Genomic DNA, 21,857 nt, shown 5'->3' with positions numbered 1-21,857 from the left:
ATTGTTTAAGTTTAAAATTTAAAATTTAGAATATTTTAATTTTTGTTTTTTTTATTTTTAATAATAAATAAAATTTTAAAAAATGCTGCACTTTTTTTTTCACAAAGCATTAGCATTTGTTATGAAAAGGTTAAATTTTTTTAAAAAAGAAAACTCTGCTTCATGATAATTCAAACATCTAATTAAACCTCAGAAGAAGTAGGAGCCTTTGAGGGTTTTGGTTCCTATATTTTGGTGAAAATGTATTCGCATGAGAAAAATGTTAGAGAACTAATAAAATTTATTTTTTTGTTAGTAATTAATTAATAATATTTAAAATATAAATTAAAAATATATTGTTAAATTATTAGACTAAATAAATTCGACATGAGGAACACGAACATGAGGAGGATAATGTGCTATCTGTTAATCAAGCAGCTAATCAAAAAAGGATGAATCTAAAACAGAATGAGTTGAGAGAGACAGAGCCGGTTGGAGTACAGATACAATATGAGGATAGAACAGAAATAGCAAACACTCACCACCAGGAAGAAGGGCAGGGTTCTGGCGATCTATTTTGCAGGAGGTCAAAGGCAGGGGACATGTTGCTGGTGGAGTTGGGGGAAGGAGTAGGAAATGGGGAACATGACGACATTGTGCTAGACAGGTCTCGCACAGAGGTCACTATGCGCGAAGGGTCAACAATCTACAGAGACAACCAAAGCCGGAATTGGAGAGAGGAGCTGGCAGAGAATAAAGTGGCTTGGAAATTGGCGGTCGAATCAGGAGCAGCACCATGTAGTGATGAGGAGGACATCATGGCCATTCTCCAGGAGCAAAATGAAGCTATAGCTTTGAAACGAAAACTATTGAAGCAAAAGGAGAAAATCAGAAGAAGTCGGCCAAAAACACGTAAACAGGTGTGTAACAAAATTTACAAATGATTTTAAGCTCTTGGAATATTAGGGGGTTGGGAGGTGTTGCAAAATTGAATATGATAAAAAAAACTTCAAAAATAAGTTCAGACTAGATATTTTGGGGTTGATAGAAACAAAAAAAGAGAAGGTAAATAGATATGATGTAGCTAGGATTTGGGGAAATGATAGTGCTAGCTGCGAGTGTGTTAACTCTGTTGGTGCCTTAGGAGGTCTTCTGTTAATTTGGGATGACTCCGTATTTAAATTGTTGAATTCCTATAAAGGAGATAGGTGGTTATGTGTAGAAGGAGTGATGACTAAAGATAACTTTTACTGTGCTATTTGTATGGTTTATGGGCCACATGTGCAAAATGAAAAGCTCTTAATGTGGGAGGAATTAAGCTACAACGCAGGGTTGTGTCAAATCCCCTGCTGTTACATGGGAGATTTCAATGAAATTGTGCACATAGAGGAAAGAAAAAGGGCTACCAGCCTACCAGCTTCTGCTAAAAATTTCAGAGATTGGATTAACGATATGGAGCTAGTCGACTTGGCGCTAAATGATCGCAAGTATACATGGTTCAGATGTCAGTCCCGCAGTCGTATTGACAGATGCCTGGTTAACTTGGAGTGGTTAGATGCGTTCCCAGACACCCGTCTTAAAGGAGGACCGAGAGGCTTATCAGATCACTGCCCTTTGATAGTGGAAGATAGAAGAATTGGTCAGGGACCAAGACCGTTCCGCAGTTTAGACTCGTGGTTCACACATGAAGGTTTCCTAAGGATGGTGAAGGAAGAATGGAGGGGGTTGGGAGATATGCAGTTTTTAGATAAAATGAAAGCCCTCTCAAAACCTCTGAGCAGCTGGCACAAGCAGTTCTTTAGGGACATACCTGAGAAGATACAAAATTTTGAGGATGAGATAAAAAAAGTGGATGATATGGTGAGCAACGGAGTACATGACGGTACGATAGAAGCAAGAAGGAAGGCGCTGGTAAGATGTTGTGAGGTATGGTATACAAGGCAAGATATACACTGGAAGCAAATGTCTAGGTCTAGGCATGCCAATGAGATGGACAGGAACACTAGATACTTCCATAATATTGCATCGGCCAGAAGGAGGAACAACAGGATTAACTCTTTAGTGTTTAATGGAAGGCTAGTAAGGAATCATACAAGAATTAAGATAGCCATCAGAGACTTCTACAAAAACCTATACCACCAGGAGGCCTCGCCAAACATAAGCTTTTTCGGGATGGCCTAGTAAATCGGTTGGAGTTGGAGGACGCTCAAGCTCTAGAGGTGTTACCGTCGGAGGAGGAAACAAAGGATGCAGTATGGGAATGCAATTCATCTAAGGCTCTGGGGAACGATGGGTATAACATGAACTTCATAAAAAGGTCCTGGGAGGAGATTGGACTAGAATTTACTAAAGCAGTGATGAGTTTCTTTGAGTCGGCTAGGCTGCCAGCAAACTCCAACGTTACTTGGGTAGCGCTAGCACCGAAGTTCGTAGGTGCGAAGGAAATAAAGGATCTGCGGCCAATCAGTATTATAGGATGCGTCTACAAGGTCATATCTAAAGTGTTGACAAGAAGGATGAGGAGGGTAATGCCATGATTAGTTGGGGAATCACAGACTGCATTTGTCAAAGGAAAAAAGATACATGATGGAGCGCTAATAGCTTGTGAGACTGTACAGTGGCTAAAACTGAAGAAGAAGGCGGCAGCAATCATCAAATTGAACTTCCAAAAAGCCTATGAAAGAGTCAAATGAAACTTTGTTGATACGGTGCTAGAAAAGATGGGATTTGGTGCAAGATGGAGAGCATGGACCACAGAATGCATTAGATCAGCATCTATTTCCCTAATGATTAATGGGTCACCATCAAAACCTTTTAAGATGGAGAGGGAGCTCCAGCAAGGTGATCCGCTATCACCTTTTCTATTCGTGCTGGTTGTAGATGTGATCGGGGAGGCGGTAAGGAATAGGAGAATAGCACCCCTCTTAGTCGGTAGGGATAATATAGAGTTATCACATCTTCAATTTGCTGATGACATTATATTGTTCTGTCCGTCGGAGGAGGAGACCGTCAGAAATTACAAGAGACTGTTGAGATGCTTTGAAGTGATGTCGAAATTGAGTATTAACTTTGACAAGTCGAGTTTGATACCGGTGAATTGTAGTCAGGAGTGGGTTGGTCGAATGTGCCAGTATTAGGTTGCCAGGCGGCAAGCCTACCAGTGAAGTACCTGGGCATTGAGCTAGGAGCGAACCCAAGACTAGTTAAAACATGGAAGCCAGTAATAGATAAAGTAGCAGAGAAACTTAGTTTGTGGAAAGCGAAGGTGCTAAGCAAAGCTGGAAAGTTGGTCCTCATCAAGTCAGTGATTAATAGTCTGCCTATATACTATTTGAGTTTGTATAAAATGCCGGCTACGGTAGCAAAAAAAATTAATTTCACTACAAAGGAGATTCTTTTGGGGGAAGGATGATGGACGCCTGGGCTGGCTCTTGTAAAGTGGGAGTTGGCACAAGTACCGAAAAAACTAGGAGGGCTGGGTGTGGGAGATGCGGCGATTCGGAATACTGCTTTATTGTTTAAGCGGTGGTGGAGGTTTTCTAAGAAAGATTGTCCTTTGTGGAAGAAGGTTGTCTGCTCATGTAACAATATGAATCCTAGGCAGTTATTATTAACTCAAACTATACCAGCAAAAGGAGGTCCGTGGAAGGATATCTGTCACTTGCAAATCAAAGAACAACATGTCAGACAAAAGATGATTGACGGTTTAGCTGTGGAAGTAGGTGATGGCAGATCAACCAGATTTTGGGAAGATACATGGCTACAGTGGGAAAAGCTGAAAGACTCCTTTCCGAGACTCTACTTGATTTCAAATAACAAAGGATTCATGATAGGGGACTGTGGGTTTTGAGATGGCATAGAGTGGGTTTGGAACTTTTAGTGGAGGAGGGAATTTCGCCAATGGGAGGCTGACAGTTTGAACCAAGTTTTAGATATCTTACAAGATGTGAGATTGATAGAAGGCGCACAAGAATAGAGTGGTGTGGATATTTGATAAGGAAGGCGTTTATACTACTAACTCATTTGTGCAGGTGTTGCAGGTACAGACCGTGATAGAAGAAATTCTCAGATACAAGTTCACAAGTGGAATCTGGAAAGGACTTGTGCCCCCCTCGAGTAGAGTTATTTACTTGGTTTGTGCTGGTAGGCCGAGTTAATACAAAGGATCGACTGAGTAGACTGGGTATCATTGAACGAACTGATAACATTTGTGTAATGTGTAAAAAGGAAATCGAAACTGTAGAGCATCTGTTTGTTATGTATGAGTATGCATGGCAGGTGTGGTGCGCGTGGATTAGTTATGTGGGTCGTGCATGGAGCTTCCCAGGATCCATAAAAGAGCATTTTGAGGGTTGGAGATAATTGTCCTTGAGAAAAGACGCTAGGAAAACATGGTTAGTGGGTTCTTCTCAGTTATATGGAATATCTGGCTATGTAGGAACAAGTTCATCTTTCAGAACAAGTCTATAGAAGTAGTAGATTGTGTTGCTAGGTCGTTTTGTTGTTCTACAGATTGGTGCAAATAACCTATATTGTTGATGGCTATACCGGAGATGATATAGGAGTTGTTTACGTTTATGTTTGGTCCCTTGTATGATCCACCTAGTTAGTTGAGCTTGTTTACTCTTCAAAAAAAAACTAAAATTATTAGCAAAAAATAATAAATTATACTAATTCTTAATTTTTTTTTCTTTATTTAATTATGTTACTTACTTGCATATCAATATGCAAGTTGTAACTTGTACTGATAAATGAAATTATGATACATATACACAAAAAAATCAGTTATTTAGATACAACTATATAATATTGGAAAATTTTCACATGTACCAATTACTTTTTTGGTACAGGCATATAGCAAGTACGGTCTGGTTAGCAGTCAACTCTTTGTCATATAGTCATGGATAAAAAGCCTAAATTGTCCTTAGTTATATAGTAAAATTATGGAAATAAAAGACTGACTTTGTGCTTCATGGTTGAAGCTAATAAGAAACTAACGTGAGTAGGTTTGGCTCTAACGACTGAAAGCTGATGGGCTATTTATCTACCAACCTAAGAGATATTATAAATGGGCTTGGATTACTAAATAATAATGAAACTGTGGTAAATTTTGTATTTTATTGATGAGTAGACGGTATTTAACATTGTTAGAAAAAATGGTGATGGACCGGTTTAAAGAACCCGGACTAGGTAGTGATATTTTTTTTGTTTTGTTAAAATGTTAAGCAGTGTCCTTTTAAGGTAAAACAACCTCCCAAAACCAGAAATCAGCCTGCCGTCTCCACCATGTGCCCTAATGTAATGCCAATCAATCACCCCCAAGCCAAACTCAGTCGCTCATATCTTTCCCGCGACTGTCTCCGTGAAGCACAATTTCTGTCGGTGTCACCTCTTTAGCTGTGGCCGTCATAACAAACCTTTATGGTCTTAGAGTCGCGGTCTTACAATTGGTCGTGTGCAGGGCGCACTGTGTGGCCACCGTGTCGCACGCGGCATTGCACCTTTCCCGTGGTCGTCATAGCCGCGGGCGAAAGAATCGGGTCCCAGAGCTGATCCTTGTCGCCGCTCTATTTGTTGTCACCGTTCGCACTCACACGGACGCCTTCGATGTGGTCCTCCTCGCTGTTTGAGAACCTGGTAATTGATTTGGTGAGTTGCAGCAAATTTTTCTGTTTTTGATATTTGTTGTCGTAATTCATATTACATCACTGTAGTTTGTTTTTGTGGCTGAAAGTTGAATTTGCTAGTGAATGTTAAATTTGTTAATGAAATTTGTTTCTGATTAATGATCATCACTAAACATTGTATTTGGTGCCGTATTGCTGCAAGTACTTATGAATTTGCTGCAATTAATGAACCACAAATTTGTTACGAAATATCCATTAACACCGTCTATCAAAGTAAGTTCGTATCCATAGTTATCTGTCTTCCCAAATATATATGCAGCGATACGGCACTCCTCCGTTGTGAGGTCCATGTCAGCAGTCGGATCAAAAACCATCTCGAACGACTGCAAGGTTTAGGGATAGCAGTTAGGAGGTCACTTTTTGGCAAAAATCAAAACGATTTATAGGTGATTCCATGTGAAGTTGGTTTACCGTGGGAATCAGGAAGATAGGGGAGTCAGATCTAGAGATTAGGCCAGGGCGCCGGATTTCTTTTCCACTTGCTCTCCTTACCGGAGTGGTGCCATCAGTCCTGGGAAGAGCTGACATGTTAGGTGGGGTGGGAACGACCACGCTGGGATCGGAGCACACTTTGACTCCCTCTAATGGCTCTATCTTTGCATGTTTTGTAGCTCGAGCCGGCATCAGCGATAACAAAAACAGTTCAGATACCAAGCTTGTGCAATCAAGCTGGTCAGAGTTGGGTAGCTCATTAAAAGCCTACATTATCTGCATGCCCAGTATTACAAAAAGTCTATATCAGTCTTATCATATCTGTGTCTATCCTTGGTTTATAGGTATACACGAAGGTATAATGCCAAATAATTTACTACGTACCTTTTCAGTGGAGTTCCAAACTGGGACATGGCTCCCAATGCTACCGCCAAGGGACAGTTTTGGAGTTCCGGATGACCAATGCAGCAACGGCCTCATCGGCAAGCAAATAGAAGGCACTGATGGGACTGGCCTCGGCGTTGAGATTGACTCGTCAATGATGACATCATCATCGTATCCGGGTGAGTTGGGAACAATGACATCCCACATATGACCAGGGCCATCTTCGACCTTACCCTTGGCTTTATCTCTAGGGTTGATCTTATGGGTGTACGATTGAATCTTCAAATCAGTCTGGACTCTCGTAGAAGGTACAATGCAAGCTCCGACGGACGCCTGTACTGTGCCTGCAACATTACGAAATCCAGTACCAGCCCCTCCTGTGTTAGGCATATGTGATGGCACAACTTGGTCCCTTCCATTAGTTGTAGCCTTCCTTTCAACCATCCTTCGGACCTGACTAACATCAGCAACCAGGCCAGCTATTGGCTTCTGCATCTCTTCCAGAAGCTCGTCAAGGACCACTGACCTAGCCTCGATCATCTACAAAAGCAACTTGAATGTCAGATGAACCAGATTACATAAATGACGTATCAAAGGTAACATGGGATGCGTCTCAAATACTTTCTTGGTTGTTAAGTGGAAAGTTAGTTTACAACCCAACCCTAATGAAACATTTCTGAAAAAAATAAAGGAACTTTCCGAGTTACTAACCTCTACCGTTGCCAAAATCATGCGGAGCTTCTCATTGTGAGCATCATCAGAGTCGATATCGTCCTTTTGAACAGCCTTATCAGCTCCATGGGCCGACTATGTCACAACATAGCACAAGAAACCACGGCTAGTCAAAGGTCAATTAAGACCACTACTAAAAAAATGAAAGAGACCATAGAGGAGAGAAACTCACCATGTCTGCTACAAGCTCCAGATTGATGTTCCTGGTATGTGCATCCCAGCGGTGTGCTTGCAGGAGGGAGTTAGAGGGGACGACACAAGTCTTTGCACCAGATACGTGTCATTAGTCCAATATGGACTCCATGAAAATCCAATATCACCGAGAAGATGATAACTTTAAAAATTGTTACTTTAATATAACGTATTCAACTTTATGCAAACCGAACAAATTGAAACACGTACCCATCCTCTTCTGCTGGACGGTGAGATTCCCTCGGAGCATCCATGGTTATCCCCCTAAGCAAGCGCAGTAGTAAAAAGTGTTTGTCAAGAAATGTGATACCGAGATAGTAAGATGGTGATGGATGTGAAGAGAGGAGACACCACCTAAACCAACTTATATAATGAAGGATCAATACCTCCAAAGGGATTGATATTAGAAAAGACACTCACACGTAGCATTGGCCTACTAGCTCTGATCATCACAAAAGATAAATTATTGGAATTGCCTTTCCTTCCTAAAAGACCCTGCAATTTGAATTTTCATTTTCCTTGGTTATTTAAGCACGTGTTCTAATAAGGAATTTAAACGACTGATTACTCACACTGTGCAAAGGAACTGATCATCACCAACGTCAACACTTTCGAAGTTCAACTTTGTGGAGGAAATCCATCTCTCTCGATGGCGCCAACTTTTCCTCCTACAAACTCTAACACCCTCGTCATAAGTCTATCGGCCGATAAGGCGTGACGTGCCTATTGGTATATCATGATCATTGCACCCCTATCTGTGATGGACACGTCAGATCAAACGCTTAACATAATCTTCTCGGAAAGATTTGCATCTAGGATTACCTGCTAATCATTGCTTTTTTTCGGCGTTATGGCAGGGAGACATCATCCATATCCCAGATTGCGTGGATGAACCATGTCCACACATAACTCCGTTTATTTTAAAGAGTCATCATTGGTTCATCGCGAATCTTCGGCTTCAAGTACTTGGTACACAAGCAGGTTAGAAATCTACTTAGACAGAAGTCGGCGATGGCTAGTGTGATGACTTTGGATAGTGACATGAAACAACCATACCTCTACCCTAGTTATCGCATACTTGGAACTTGATGCCTAAACGTGTACTTCGATAAAAGGGCAAGGGAGTATGCATCAGCAAATAAAGGTGTCTTTCTTTGAATTTTTATTTGACTTTATATATTTTTTATTATTTTTAAAATTAGTATATATTTTATTTATTATTCTTAATTTTTATAACATTAATTTTATTACAAAGTTATACTTAAATATAAGAAAAGTACTAAAGAAGAGTATTAAGAGATAATCGGATTAGTTTTTATTTTTACTAAAGACAGATAAAGATTATTTAATTTCAATGATTCAGAATACTAAAATTAGTTTGTCATCGTTATATTCGATCGAAATAAAACATTATTTGGTTAAAATTAAGATGTAAAAAATGAAACTTATACGTTTTTAAATTTTTATCAAATTTGGAGAAGTTTAAATTATACTTTTCCCATCTCTAAATGTTATTAGAAAAACATTAGTAATCTTACTCAGATTCATTTTCTTTATAAATCTTTAGTTCATATTCACGATTTGTTTTTAATAATGAAAAAAATATATTTATTTTTTTAATGATTTAACCACAATTTTTATATTATTCTACTCGTACAGATTATTTAAATATATGATTCAAAATAAATAACGTTTAAAATTTTTTAAAAAAACAAATTTTACAATTCTAAATTTTAAATTTATTCAACACATGTACAACATCGCTTCTTATGTTAATATAATGTTCCTCAACACTATTATATTGGTGTATTCTTATTTTTTCATGTCATATAATTTTATTCAACTTATTTAAAATTCTAAAATTTTCTAAATTCAAAATTTCTTATTTTAGGTTTAGATAAATATAATCTAAATTAACAATTAAATTCAATCGAACAAAAATTGATGTACTTGTGTCATGGTATTCGTATAGTTGATTATGAGTACTACATCATTAATAGTTAAATATATTAATCTTAAAAAACAAACAATTTTTTTTAAAGTTGGATATAGGCATAATTATATAAAAACTAATTTGACAAAGACTTGAAGCTATTATATTAGATTGCTTAAGTAAAAAATTTAAGCGACTTTAACAACTGAGATATAAATCTATTAGATAATAATAAATAATACATATAAAACTACTAAATTAAACAATTTTATTTTTCTTTGACCACATATCTATATATAAATTTAAGTTCCTTAAAATTTGGGGAGTGGTAGAAACCACTATTCACCCCCTCTAGGTATGTGCCTGCCACCTTGGGTATTATTTTTTATTAGAATTTTGTTTATATTTTTTTAACACATGGAAGAAGATATGAATTAATTAGTAATTTTATTAACGTTCACATAACTCATTCGCTTAATTATTAGTGGCAAATTTAATGGTAACACTACATTGCACCTGTTTAAAACTTTTTCGAATAAAAATAGTGTTTGAAATGTTAGAGATCAAATTAAGATTTGTCCCAAATTTAGAGGACTAAAACAGTACTTTGTGAATAAGGGAGACTGCGGTACCGTTATTTACAGAGGTGTTCAAATCCAGATCAATTCATATTAAACTGCTCATCCAATAAAAACCGATTAAAACGCACTAATTTAGATTTGATTGGATTATATTTTTTGCAAACAATTGGATTGGATCGAATTTTGGATCGAACTCCATAACGGATCCAATCCAGCCCAAACTGTACAATGTGCTATAATATTACTGTTTTATTTTTATATTTACAATTATACTTTAACATGTTCAACTTATTATATATTTTTATATTATTCATGTATTCTTATTATTTAATAAATTTTTTATGTTTGCCATGTGAATTATTTATTTTATTATAACTGACTTATAATTTTATTTCTATTGTTATGTTATCGTTGATTATTTAAGATATTTTTGAGACTTGTTATGTCATTGTTAGTTATTTAAAATTTAATGTTGAAACTTGTTATATATATTTCATTTTTTTACCTTACAAAACCTCAAATCCAATCACATCCAAACCGCTTGAAATTGGATCGAATCGGATATGATTTTTTTTAAAAAAACTCATCCAATCCAATTCACACCACAAATAAAATTAGTGTTTGAATTGGATAATTTTTTTACTCAAAACCGATCCAAAACTTATCCAAACTGCACCGCAATCTCCCTACTTTATGTTAGTACATGTATAAGGGTTAGTGCTAAATTATGAACCAAATAATAAATAAAAAATGATACAAAATTTAACAATTATGCCTCTACCATTTTTAACCCAATAGTATAATGCTGGCCAAAAACTATACAAAAATAATACACCAAAAAATGATCAATTACTCTCAAATTAATATAAGCAACAACTATGGGACAAAAAGGTCCATTATCCCTACAAAAAGGAAACTAGCCAAACCAAAACAAAAGTAAACCACCTAAGGAAGCAGCCACCAAGCCACTAATACGGGAAGCCTGCGCCAAGGAGCAGCAGGTGTAATCTTTAATTCTTCATACAATTATACTTCGATTAACATAAAATTTGGTACACACTTTACGATCCTCTCCATCATAAGGAGAAGTTCCATAAAAAAATTTCATACATTCATATTTTAAAATTATTATTTTAATAGTGCAGATTCATTATACACCAATATACTAGTAAAGTACATTGGCACATGTAAAATTCTTCCTATAATATTTGATTTAATGGTTAATTTCTAATGTACAAATAGCATTTTTAAAACGAAGATATTCATTTCCTTGTAGCTCTATGTGTTATAGACTTATAGTCCATCTAAAATATAGAGATATCTGTCAATAAGTAAACACGCAATATTTCTCATTTTGGCGTCAACTCCCCACCAGGACTTTGATTATTATTCTGTGTTGAGTGTTAGATCTTATAACACCCCTTCAGTCTGGAAGGAAAAACAATATTCATTTTAAGTTATTCTCCATATAAAAAATGTTTTCTCATATGAGTCATACAAGTCATTTATATTTACGCATTTTTTACGTTTTTCTCTGTGATTTTTTTCTTCTTCTTCTTCTTTCTCCGTACCTTCTCTTTTTCTTCTTCTCCTTCTTCTTCTTCTTCTTCTTTTTCGTAATTTTTCTCTCTCGTTATCATCGTCATCAACATCACATCTTCCTCCTCCTTTTCTTTCTCCTTCTTTTTTCATTGAAATTTCTTCTCCTCTTTTCGTGTTCTCTTTCTCCTTCATCATCAGTTATCTCGTTTGTTGAAAATAATAAATAATTCAGGTTCAGATTGTCAATTGAACCATAACGAAATTGATTATTGTTTTGAATCCAAGACTAAGGTGTAGTTCAATTTAGAAGAAAAAATATAGCATTTTCTGCAGCAAATTTGGGCATAGTACGAAGATATTTGGGGGTAACACGAAGATATTTAGGTGTATTTTAAGAATTTTTTGGTGTATTTTTATTCTGATAAGTTTTGCATAATTCAAAACTCTTCATCTTTCTCCTTTTCATTTTCTACTGTTTTTTCCTTTTTTTATCATCATCACCATTTTCTTCTTTTTTTTCTTATTAATCTTTTTTTATATTACCTTCTCAAGTTTCTTCTTATTTTACTCTCTTAACGAGAATAAAAACAAAAAAATCAAACAAAGAAGAAGAAGAAACACCTAATGCTGCAAAATTACTTGAAAGATGATGAACTTACATTCATTTAACTAAAAGAAAGAAAGAAATAAGAAAAAAAAGCGCAGCATTAGAGAAAATATTTTTCTATATTTGCAGCAAATTTGGGTGTACACGAAGATATTTGGGTGTATTTTAAGAATTTTTGGATGTATTTTTATTCTGATAAGTTCTGCATAATTCAAAACTCTTCCTTTTCCCCCTTCTCATATTCTAGTGCTTCTTTTTTTTATCATCATCACAATCTTTTTCTCCTTTTTTTTCTTATTCATCTTTTTTTATTTATTTTACCTTCTTAATTTTCTTCTTGTTTTACTCTCTTAACAAGAATAAAAACAAAAAAAAATCAAAAAAAAGAAGAAGAAACACATAATGCTGCAAAATTGTTACGGCCTGGCCCAAACTGAATGTGGGCCGGCCCGACCCGGGCACAACCCGACCCGAACGGTTAGGAACAAGGCACCCGTCCGCCGACCCGGACACGCGTCCCTGACAGCTTCGCTACAGCTGTGCAGGGGAGGTCTCGAAGAAGGTGGGCCTATCCTTGCAGGGCCCACCTCTGACACAGTATAAATGGGGAAGGACCTACCCTTCCCCCAAGGTACGTCACACATCATTTCCCCTTTTTCGCCTGCACACTCAAATGACTAGAGCGTCGGAGTGTCACCCCCCTTTTCTCTCCACACGAAGTGCTCGGAAAGTTGTCTGCACCCTCTCCAACCCAGTGGCCTGGAACCAGGCGATCCCCCTCTCATCAATCGAAACATCAACCTGAACCGTCCGGTACCCGAACAACCGAACATTGGCGCCGTCTGTGGGGACCGCCTGAATGGAAGTAGTACAAGGCCCTGGAGGAGCAGGGCGAGAAGCCGGGCAGAGAGGGAAACCCGTCGTAGCATCCTCGGAGGAGCGCACAAGATCCCCTCCTCGACGAACCACACGATCCTTTGAAAGACGCCCCTTTGGGGGAACCGGCGACAATAGCACCAGGATAATGCAGGAACTACGTCACAGAATGCAGGACCTAGAACATCGACTGGAAGCTCGGGAGCATCGCCAGCAAACACCCGAGTCAGGCGACTCCCGCTCTCCCCCGAGAAGCCGCTCCTGACGCGCAGCTAGCCCAAGGTCCGAACCTGAGAGCCCCAGGGAGGAAGCACGTATAAGGAGGCGCCACGACCCCCTCATATATGTCAGGAACAGGAGACGGTGTGCCACAGATCACGCCGCCGCTGATCGTGACCGAGAAGATGGTCGTCGGGAAGACAACGAAGGGAGAACACGGCAAACACGCGGACCAGTCATAGTAGGCGCGACCCCTTTTCATCGCTCCATCCTCGAAGTCCGGCTGCCAAAGCACTTTGACAAGCCAACAGACATGAGGTACGATGGAACCCAAGACCCACAGGAGCACCTTACGACTTTCGAGGCCAGGATGAACCTGGAGGGGGTAGGGGACGAGGTAAGGTGTCGCGCTTTCCTGGTCACCCTCGCGGGACCTGCGATACGGTGGTTTAATAGCCTCCCGTAGGGCTCGGTGGCCAAGTTCTTGGATATAAGCCACGCCTTCTTAGCCCAATTCACTATCAGGATAATCAAGGCAAAGCACCCAATCAACCTGCTTGGAGTGACGCAGAGGTCCGGAGAACTGACAAGAAAATATCTGGATCATTTCAACGACGAGTGCCTAGAGATCGATGGACTGACCGATTCAGTTACCAGCCTATGCCTAACGAACGGTCTCCTAAACGAAGACTTCAGTAAGCACCTCACGACAAAACCGGTGTGGACAATGCAGGAGATCCAATGCGTCAATGCGTAGCCAGAGAGTACATCAATGACGAAGAAGTCAGTCAGGTCGTGGCTACCAATAAACGGCAACCCTCCTACAATCAAAACCGACACCACGGGAGCGAAGAAAGATAAAAGGAACACGCCAGGGACGGTGGTCTGAGTAAAACTCCCAGGCCTTTCCCTTGTGTCGGGAGGTTCACTAATTACACTCCCCTAACCGCACCGATTACGGAAGTTTACCAACAGATAGCCGAGAAGGAAATTTTGTCGAAACCCCGACCTTTGAAGGAGCGAACAGGCGGGAACAAGAGCCTTTATTGTGACTACCACAAAGGCTATGGGCACAAGATGCAGGACTGCTTCGACCTGAAGGACACCCTGGAACAAGCGATCAGGGATGAAAAGCTAGCCGATCTCTCCCACCTTATCAAGGAGCCGAGGAGACGAAACCGCGACCACGATGGGGAAGATAAAGCCTGAACGGTGAAGCGACAATAGGAACCGGAGGACGAGGACCACGGTCTTACCGTGGTGAATGTAGTAACTGCAAGAAACACGGCCCCAAAGTCAAAATCGGCGCACAAGAAAGATGCCAAAATCCTGGCGGTCTCCTCTTCATTGGCGAAAAGCTCCAAAAGACTTCCATCAATCTCCTTCGACCCGGAGGACCAATGGTTCGACGAGGTCCCGGAAAGCCTCCCATGGTCATCACGGCCAGGGTGGGGACTGGTCTCGTCAAACGAATCCTTGTTGATACGGGGCAGACTCGAATATTATGTTTCGCAACGTATTCGATGCCTTAGGATTGCGCGACGCCGACTTGGCGACCCACCAGCACGGTGTGGTAGGGTTAGGCGACTACTTCATCAAACCGGACGGGATTATCTCCCTGCCGATCTCTGTGGGACAAGGACAGGGGCGAAGATCGATAATGGCCGAGTTCGTAGTTCTACGGGACTCCATAGCATACAACATCATCCTAGGAAGGAAAACTATTAACGATCTCGGTGCGGCGATCAGCACGAAACTGCTCATGATGAAATTTGTCGCTGATGACGGTTCCATAGGAGCCATTAAAGGAGATTGGAAACGGCAGTCGCTTGCGACAACGCCAGCCTCTCCTTAAGAAAAAAATCTAAAGATGCGTCAGGAGTGTTTCTCGCCGACCTAGACGCTAGAGTCGATGAGAAACCCAGACCCGAACCAGAGGGGGACCTGGAGAAGTTCAGGGTCGGGGATACGGAGGAGAAGTTCACCTTCGTGAACAGAAACCTCCCACACGAGCTGAAAGAGCCTTTGATGGAAATGATCAGGGCCAACGGCGACTTGTTTGCGTGGACTCTAGCCGACATGCCGGGGATAGACCCCCAGCTCATGTCACACCACCTGGCCGTCAAACCGGAAGCCCGACCAGTGGCTCAAAGGAGAAGGAAGATGTCACAGAAAAGAGCAGAGGAGGTGGCCAGGCAGACGGCCAGCCTCCTGGAAGCAGGGTTTATCCGAGAACTAGACTACTCGACCTGGCTATCGAATGTAGTCCTAGTAAAAAAGCACAATGGGAGATGGAGAATGTGTGTGGATTATTCCGATCTCAATAAAGCATGTCCCAAGGATTGCTACCCCCTTCCCAATATTGATGCACTCGTCGACGCGGCGGTGGGATACCGATATCTGAGCTTTATGGACGCTTACTCCGACTACAATCAGATACTGATACACTGACCTGACGAAGACAAAACAACGTTCATAATGCCGAGAGGAATCTATTGCTACAAGGTGATGCCTTTCAGCCTGAAAAATGCGGGGGCCACATACCAAAGGCTGATGAACAAGATATTCAGCAATCTCATAGGCAAGACAGTGGAAGTCTATATAGACGATATCCTCGCAAAGATGACCCGACCTGATGACCTCCTAAGCGACTTGGGGAAGGTATTCGCATCACTCTGACAACACAGCATGAGGCTCAACCCCCTCAAGTGCGCCTTTGCCATGGAGGCCGGGAAGTTCCTTGGATTCATGATAACCCAAAGGGGGGTGGAAGCCAACCCTGAAAAATGCCAAGCGACACTCCAGATGAAGAGCCCGGGTTGTGTGAAAGACGTCCAACGGTTGGCAGGGAGACTCACCGCGCTGTCCTGCTTCCTCGGCGCATCGGTAGCAAAGGCCCTGCCCTTCTTCAATCTGATGAAAAAGGGAATAGCATTTGAGTGGACCCCCGCGTGCGAGGAAGCGTTCAACCACTTCAAAGAAATCCTGGAAACACCCCCGATACTCGGGAAGCTCAAGGCCGGAGAACCACTATACCTGTACCTGGCCATAACGGAAGAAGCACTCGCAGCGGTACTAGTGCGGGAAGAAGGGAGGACTCAGCAACCAATTTACTTTGTGAGTAGAGCGCTGCAAGGAGCAGAACTGAGGTATAGTAAACTAGAGAAACTGGCGCTGGCACTCCTGACCTCCTCCCGTAGACTAAGACAATACTTCCAGGGCTACCATATTGTCGTAAGAACAAACCAAGCAATTCGTTAAGTACTCCAAAAACCTGATTTGGCAGGAAGGATGATGACTTGGGCTATTGAACTCTCCCAATACGATTTGCGATATGAGCCCCGACATGCGATTAAGGCGCAAGCAATGGCAGATTTCTTCGTGGAAGTAACCAGTGACCCAACAGAGAACACGGACACACGGTGGAAGCTTCCTGTAGACGGAGCCTCCAACCAGACGTCCGGAGGTGCTGAAATCATCTTAGAAAGCCCAACGGGGGTCATATACGAACAATCGGTTAAGTTCGAGTTTCCCGTATCGAACAACCAAGCAGAATATGAAGCCCTCCTAGGCGGTTTGACCTTAGCCCGGGAAGTCGGGGCTACAAGGCTAGAGGTAAGCAGCGACTCACAGATCGTCACGTCGCAAGTGAATGGAAGCTACCAGGCTAGGGACTCGCTATTGCAAAAGTACTTGGAGAGAGTTAAAGAATTGAGCAAACAGTTTGTGTAGGTCACGGTCCAACACATTCCAAGGGAAAGGAACACGAGAGCAGACCTCCTGTCCAAGCTAGCAAGCACGAAACCTGGAACCGGCAACCGCTCCCTCATCCAAGGCATCACGAGGGAACCAACAGTCGCCCTCCACCTGACCAAGATAAACCTCTCCTGGATGGACCCCATCACCGACTTCTTGCAAAACGGAAAACTCCCTAGAGGCGAGAAGGAAGCTAAAGCGTTAAGAAGGGATGCAACCAAATACACGGTCATACAAGACCAACTGTTCAAAAAGGGACTGAGCCAACCTTTACTGAAGTGCCTACATCCTGACCAGACGGACTACGTGCTCATGGAAGTCCACGAGGGGTGCTGCGGCCATTATATCGGGGGCAAAGCCCTAGCGAGGAAGCTCATCCGAGCTGGATATTACTGGCCGTTAATGATGAGAGACTCCCAAGAATTCGTGAGAAAATGCGCAAAGTGTCAAGAGAACGCTAACTTCCATAGAGCACCGGCTTTCGAGCTGAGCTTACTGACGTCCTCACGACCTTTTGCACAATGGGGAATCGACCTCCTGGGACCCTTCCCGGTTGGTCCGGGGCAGGTCAAATATCTAATAGTCGCCATTGACTACTACACCAAATGGATAGAGGCTAAACCGCTAGCCAGCATATCCTCATCCAATTGTAGAAAGTTCATGTGGAGGCAGGTGATAACCCGCTTCGGCATCCTGGAAAACGTCATCTCTGACAATGGGACACAATTCACGGACAGGAAGTTCGTGGAATTCCTCGCCAACCTGGGTGTAAAACAGAAGTTCTCCTCGGTAGAACACCCCCAGATAAACGGGCAAGTGAAGTCCGCAAATAAGATCATCTTGCTGGGCCTCAAGAAGCAGTTGGATAGCAAAAAAGGTGCATGGGCCGACGAACTCGCCTCAGTTCTCTGGTCCTACCGTACTACCGAGCAAAGCTCCACGGGAAAAACCCCCTTCCATCTAACGTACGGGGTTGACGCGGTAATACCCGTGGAGATCGGTGAGCTGAGTCCACGGATACTCCTGAAAGGAGTAGAAGAAGCAGTGGAGAAGGACCTGCTGAATGAGGCCAGGGAGATGGCCCACTTGTCGGAAGTAGTGCTGAAACAAAGAATGGCCCTGTGCTACAACACCAGGGTGCTCAAGAGGGAATTCGAGGAGAATGACCTTGTCTTGCGACGCAACGACATTGGGCTACCGACCCCGGGGGAAGGGAAGCTGGCGGCAAACTGGGAAGGTCCCTACAGAGTCAAGGAAGTGCTCGGCAAAGGCGCCTACAAATTGGAGAAACTCAACGGCAAAGAAATCCCAAGGACATGGAACGCAGGTAACTTGAGGAGATTTTATTCATAGCGCAAGTACACCGGCCAAGCGGCCTGACGAGCTCAATGATTTACTTTTAACAAGCTCTGATTTACCTTTGTTAAGTGCCTACCATGGCTATATACCTGTTTAACTGATGATTAATGTTTACTTGTCCAAATTCTTCCATTTGCTATTCCCCAACATTTGTCCCACAAACGTGATATTTTTCAACGCATGGTAAACGGGACAACAACACGGCAACCCGGGACTGATCACCCCGGGAGCCAAACAAATCCGAGACACAACAAACGGCCCCGACAATAGGCCGACTCGGTTTCGCCTCAGATACCGACATAACGACAAAACGAACACAAGCGATAAGTCCATACCGACAAACGGTAATAAAACAAAATGCTATTAAATAAGCAGATAAAGGCGATAATCAGAAGCCGACCTAGCGACTATTAATGTATAACAGAGTAAGTTCTACAGTGTTTTGCAACAAAAACCGTAAAGCCATATAAAAACATAAAGGCACAAGGGCTCATTTCCTCGGCATCTCAACAATTTTACCATCTTTGATCGTCTTGAATACTCCGATCGCTGATGTGTCGAAATCGGGAGCCACGATCTTCACCTGGGCCTTAAGGGCCTCCTCAGTCATGAAGATCGCGTTCTTCCCCTGCTCCCTAGTCGCCTTGTGTTTCTTCTTGAGCTCTTCAACCTCAGCCTGAGCAGCCTTAGCTAGCGGGATGGCCTCATCACGCTCTTTCTCCAAGGCCACCACCCAACCTTGCGCGGCGTCAGCTGACTCTCCAGAGTCATCTCCCGCTCAGTTAAACGGGACACGGTCTCGTCGGAGGCTCTCATTTTCTCCTCGGCATACATGGCTTTCTCCTCGGCAATCTTGAGTTTCTCCCCCTCTTCAGACAGCTTCCCTTGAAGCAATTCAACTTGAACTTTGAATTCGTTGTTGGCCGTGGCAGCAGACTCAAGTTTTCTTCGTAGTGACTGCATCCCCGACAACTCGAACTCGGCCTTCTGAGCTATTACAGCTCCACGAAGCAGCGTGCGATACATCCACCTCACCTGGCTCGTCAGCTCGGTACCGAGGAAGTGATCCTCTGTGCCGGGGATCAGTTGGGAGTCGATGAAAGCCCCAGCATCGAAGTTTCTCTCCATCACAGTAAGAGTCCCCTCAGGGCTAGAGGATGCCCTCTGCCTTTTGGGAGTAGGGATGAGCTTTAAGTCGGGACTCTCTTGTCGGGAGGAGGAATGCCCAACGCCGGCCGTCTCCTCGTGAATAGGGGAGGCATGCACGTCGATAGGATTCTTGTCAGACATTTCGGCGTCACGAGGGGAAGGCACCGACTGATCTTTCTTCTCCAGAGAAAGGTCCTCCAACTTCCCGGCAACCTTCTCGTCGGCCTTCTCCTCATCGCTGTCCTCCAAGAAGGTCTTATACAAAACCTCGAGCCCTGTTACTGAAGCCGACATCTCCATTGCAACGGACAAACAAGCATGTTAGTCGTGAAGCCGATAAAACCAAATAAAGCGATAACAATGCAAAAAACACAAGACAAAGCAGCTCACAAATATAATTCCTAGCGACCTCCCATTCACCCATAAGGAGATGGGGGTTTACATGGTTCTTTCCGAAAACGGCCCACAACACGTCGGCAATTCTCTTGTCCGTGGCCAACATTTCCTTATAAGTCACCTTAATGAAGGTGTTAGACCCAGCTCCAAAACTCCAATACGTCGGGATAAGCCGTTCCCCCTCTAATGACAACCAAAAGGGGTGGCGACCCTTGACTGGACGCACCTTAAAATACTTATCCTTTAACCCATGATATGAGTCCTCGAACAAGCCAAAGATCCTCCGCCCCTGGGCAGATCGGAAGGACATGAACCCCTTCCTCGCTTTCCCCTCCTTAGAAGGATTTGTGAGGTTGAAGAAAAATAAAAAGACATTAACAGACACCGGTAACTCCAAATACTCGCATACCATCTCAAAACAACGAATGGAAGCCCAGCTGTTCGGGTGTAGCTGTGACGGCGCAACGGATATCCGGTTAAGAAGCGCCATTTGAAATGAGGAAAACGGGATGCGAACTCCCATTTGGGTGAACATGGCCTTATAAAACCAGATCCAGTCGGCAACCCGAGGGAAGTGGAAGTTAATTTCGTATAACCGCTCGCTAGGGGCAGGGACGAAGACGTCATAATTAGCCTCCTCGTCTGTCCCTCCGCAGAGATATTCGCCTTGTCGGAACTCCATCAGCTCCTCCTCTGCCATCTGGTTTGGAGAATCCTTTAAGTCGGAAACAACCCAAGCGTACGGGTCATAGCTCGGAGCGGAGGTGGAAGTTCGTGAGACGATGCGAGGTATACCTACAGTGGGGTTACCACTCGGTTAGTCTAACAGGTCGGGAGCTCGGAAAAACTCAGAAACTATACTCAACCCACTCAAAAACTAAAATCAAGTATGGCTAAAGCAAAATCCAAGTCAAGAAAGCAGACATCCTGGAATGGTAACCCCCTAACAGCACCTACTTGACACTAAAAGGTCATCTACCACGCAAGAACCAAACAGACAGCAAGAACAAGAAGCAAATACAGACAACAAACGCACAAGAAAGACACCAATGAGAATATGAAACAACGAAGCAGAAAAGAGAAGGGATTAATGCTTACCTAGATTGGTTGCAAAAACTGGGAAGGAAACAGGGAAGATGCGCAAGGATGCTAGAACGAAGCTTTGGGACCTTTGGGAGTGAAGAAGAGAGAGATAGGAGGAGCAAGACTGGGAGAGGAAAAACTAAGGTAAAACTGTTTAAAACTGCCACTCAAGAAGCGCGAAAGGCCTGGGGGCAAAATGGTCTTTGCATACAGGGTTTTCCAACCCATTATGAGCATTTAATGCTCCACGCGAAGAACGAGGCAACAAGCGGCCATTCCAGCAACGAACAGACACGCGCGCAAGAGTCACGTCCCCTCCACAGACGGCCGACCTGGCGACAACGCACGAAAGGAGAGAACACACCACCAACGACCCTCACGGTCGTTGCTAGCGCGTTGGGGGCACTGTTACGGCCTGGCCCAAACTGAATGTGGGCCGGCCCAACCCGGGCACAACCCGACCCGAACGGTTAGGAACAAGGCACCCGTCCGCTAACCCGGACACGCGTCCCTGACAGCTTCGCTACAGCTGTGCAGGGGAGGTCTCGAAGAAGGTGGGCCTATCCTTGCAGGGCCCACCTTTGACACGGTATAAATGGGGAAGGACCTACCCTTCTCCCAAGGTACGTCACACATCATTTCCCCTTTTTCGCCTGCACACTCTACTGACTAGAGCGTCGGAGTGTCTTTGCAGGTGACACCCCCCCTTTTTTCTCTCCACACGAAGTGCTCGGGAAGTCGTCGGCACCCTCTCCAACCCAGCAACCCGGAACCAGGCGATCCCCCTCTCATCAATCGAAGCATCAACCTGAACCGTCCGATACCCGAACTACCGAACAGAACCTTTCTTACTAGGTAAGTAATAACTTAAAATTTTGAATCAATCACATTAATTGTTAGTAAAGATTTTGGAAAATATGAAATAAAAATAAGAAAAAGATTTTGAAAAT

Source organism: Arachis ipaensis, chromosome B03 (genome assembly GCF_000816755.2).
Source record: "Arachis ipaensis cultivar K30076 chromosome B03, Araip1.1, whole genome shotgun sequence".
In the NCBI taxonomy this organism is placed as follows: Eukaryota; Viridiplantae; Streptophyta; class Magnoliopsida; order Fabales; family Fabaceae; genus Arachis; species Arachis ipaensis.
Note: the sequence above shows the minus strand (reverse complement) of the source record.